This window comes from Ceratosolen solmsi, unplaced genomic scaffold (assembly GCF_000503995.2).
Source record: "Ceratosolen solmsi marchali unplaced genomic scaffold, CerSol_1.0 scaffold27, whole genome shotgun sequence".
Taxonomy (NCBI): Eukaryota; Metazoa; Arthropoda; class Insecta; order Hymenoptera; family Agaonidae; genus Ceratosolen; species Ceratosolen solmsi.
Genome location: NW_011948426.1, coordinates 3,626,503 through 3,630,636, shown reverse-complemented (window position 1 = coordinate 3,630,636; position 4,134 = coordinate 3,626,503).

The window sequence follows — 4,134 nt, the reverse complement described above, 5'->3', positions numbered from 1 at the left end:
CAATAATTTTTAAAATAACAAAGTTTATTATTACATATATGTTTTTTAAATTTTTAATTATTATATTATTACGATTTTATATAGAATTAAACAAAAAAACCTTAAAAATTACCCAAAAATATTATGCTTTATGTTTTAAATAATGTGAAAAATAATTTTTAAATATATTTCTCGAATCAATTGAAAATTATATAAACATTAAATGTAATTAAATGAACTTTTAATATTAGATCATTAATATATAATAAAATTTGGTTTCTTGTTTAAGCAGTCAAGCTCTTATGAGCAAATATATTAATTGTATTATGGATTCTTATATTTTATCCATAAAATTATGAGAATTTGTTTGAAATATTAGCAATTATTATTATAATTTTTTTTTAATATTTCAATAATATTTGTCTAGATAAGATATATAATAATTCATAATGAAACTATGAATATACTGTCATAAAAATTAAAAAGCAAATAATTCAAATGTTTGCTCTAAATCGAATTTTAACTCTAATATGATTAAATCATCAAACCGACGAATATTTTTACAATTAACGGTGACAAATTTTAGGTAAAATTTAATTAACGAAATATTATTGATACCCGATTGATAGGCGCTAATAAAATTCCGAGACTGAATAAGTTTTTATAACAGCATCTATTAAATATTATTTATTTTCAACATAAAGCTTAAACGAAATAAAAGAATAATGTGTAATAAAGTTTTTGTTTACTAAAATCAATGATACTATACGCATATCAATTGTGTTGATAAATTTTAGGTTTTAATTAGAATTAGTGAATTACCCTTAAAATTACAATAACCTTCATAATAACAGTTGCCGGAGATTATTCAAGCAGAAGCGAAAGACTTTGTGATAAAACATTTTCAATATTACCAGGCAAGAATATGCTGTAACACCGGCAATAAAACCGTGAAATTGTCCCACCGACGTAAGATAATACACAGAGTAATATAATGAACAAAGAAAACTCAGCTCGAAAAAATAGTAGAATCTCCGTTAAGTAATTTACGGGCGTGCAAAGCACACATAGGAGGTAAAAGAAATAAGAGTATATTTGTTCAGGCTGATGCGCGGGAAGGCAGAGACGAGTGTAACGGACCGGTAAGTAATTTCATTTGTTCTAGTAAGGTTTAGCGGTCCAAGTTCCAGGTGTATCTCTTCCCGCAACCACCATTAAGCCGACCACATACGAGCGAGTGGCCGAATACACAGTTTTTGACGTGGTTTTTTCAGCAAGAATTTACGACCTCTCGACGATAAGCCATGATATTTGTAAACCGCGCAGCGTTCATCATCATCATCATCATCATCATCATCATCATCATCATAATCTCTTGCTTGACAATAAGCGTCACGGATAAATCCTCAACAGACTGTCTTGATACAACGGAGTCGCATAGCGATTATTACGATCCATCTGCGAAGAAACGTATGAATTCACCTGGAACGGAGCATTGGCGGAAAAAGCGAGCACTGCTCTATCCACCATCGTCTACGATTCTGGTATTTATGCATTTCATATGTGTGTCTGTGTAAAGAAGAAAGCCTTTCGTTTTAATATACTCGCCAATGAAACTGATGAAATAGTCGTTTTTCGATTAAATTCGTGCACGCTTTTTTTTTTTTTTTTTTTTTTTTTTTTTAATAATGAACTTTTCCTTTAAAATTGTATCAAGTTTTTTTTTTTTTTAATTGATGCGAAGCCGAGTTTTGGAATTACGTCATTTTCCTATTCATTTGTATTTTGCAGAGGTGCTTTTGACTAACCACTAAGTCTCAAATTATCAAATTAATTTTAGAATCTATAATATCCTTAAGTGTTTAGAAAAATATTTAATCGAATATTTGCAATGTTTGCAATATTTGCAATTACTACAATTGCACCGTTATAATTATTCCTTTCTACTACCATTCGAAGACAATGTATTGATATTATCATAAATTTTGATAAAATTACTACATTTTTTTTACGTTAAAATTCATGTTTACATCCTTATTGAGTAACTATTACAGATGATAATGTGGTTTTCGTTAATAATTTTAAAAATTTGAAGTAGTTTTAAACGTTTGATTATTTATTGATGTTTAAAATTAAGTCATTTTAAAAGGTCATAATTCTTATTTTATATTAGGCAATGATGGATGTTATATATTAAAAAAAAATATTTAATGTCAAGAATCGTAAGTCATACACGTTTTATCATTGTCAAATTGGAAAAATACACTAAAAGATGAAAGGGATTATCTTCTAATTATATGAATTATAGTACTAGTTTTAATTAGATCAGAATCCATATAAATATTAATGTAATTCAATCATATTTTATAAATAAATTGAAAGTATGTTTTTAACTGTGTGATTATTTATTTTATGATTAAGAAATTATATATTCTGTGTTATGAATAATGAAAATGTCTAGTTATTTGAGAAGTTGAGTTTAAATAAGAGGGAATTAAAGATAATCATGAAATTGTTAAAATAAATTAATTTTTTATATCTAAAATTCACATGACCAATTTTATAAGTAGTATATCATTTGCATATATATATATATATATATATATTTTTTTTTTTTTTTTTTTTTTTTTTTTTTTTATAATCGAATATCAAGCATGTAATTTTATCCTTTTTAAATTAAATTTTTTATTCTATAATGTATAGCGCGACTACTTCACAATTCATGATAATTTAATGAGGACATGATTATATGTTTTTTTTTTTTTTTTTAACAAGCTTTTAATAGTTAATTTAATAGGTAATAGATCTTATAGATTTGTTAATGTCGATTCTAACATTGAGTAATTTATTTGGTCGAGAAATTAACGTATACATAATCTTATTTATAAAGGATTTTATTTATTTTTTAACGATAAAACTTAAAAACATAGTAAAGTTTATTAGTCTCCATTTTACTAATTGTAGTGAACAGAAAGCATTTTTCATTATTACATACAATTTGGAATAAATAAATATTTTTATATTTAAAGTTTTAGGCTGTAATCGTTTATTAATTTCTTTATATTTAAATAAAATAGATTGTCATTGTTCTAATTATCACATTTTTTCATATAATTTTATTTAAAACATGCGATGATAAAAAAACAAGAAATGTTAAAAAAAATCTTTGTAGTCTAAATTTACTTTAATATTGAAATAATAAAAATATTTATAAATTAAAGTGCACTTTTAATATATAAATACATCGATAACTGTCAATATATTATTGTTTAAAATTGTTTATTTTAGTTTATTATTAATACAATGTAGTTTTTTTTCTGAAATATGGTATAATTCAAAATTAATAACAAATCATTATTTATAAATTATTTATAAACGATTTGTATAAATATATTGAAATATTTAATGATGAATAATGTGAAAAAAGTATTATGGAAAAATATTTTAGAATTAATATTTTTTTAATATAGAAAGCAAACGTTTAAAATAATATTAAAAATTAAATTTCGAAATTTATCTAAAACTTCAATTTTTAATTATATAAAATCGATTTAAACAAATAATATCTTTAAAAGCCATACATACAGTTAGATTAATATAATATATTCAAATATGCAGAAAGAATTTTAAAATATATTTCTTTATAATAGTGTAGGTAAAAAAGATGTAAAATAACGATCAAAACTTAATGTTATGTGGTTCATGCATAACCATCTTGGAACATCTTATGTTTGCAGAAATTCATTTACACACAAATAAATTATATATTTCCTATTATTGTTTTTAAAAGTACTCTAATACAGACGGAAAACAATAAAAAAAAATAAAAAAAAAAAAAGAGAGAGAAATAATAAAATAAAATTCATTTAATTTTATTTACAATAGGAAAAAGATATTTTTATTTAATGTTAATATTAGTGTAATGATCTTGGCATTGTTTGTAAAAATTTTAAATTCTCAATTAAATAAAAATCATTAATAGCCAGGAAAAAATAGATTAAATCGTAGTTAATTTTCATAATGCGTAATAAGAAAAAGTGAAATGTTGCAATATTTAGATTACATATGCAGTGCGTAAATAAAGTGTTATGGATTCTATCGTATTTTTAGATTATTTTGCATGTTTATACATATATTCAGATTTTATATGCTCCA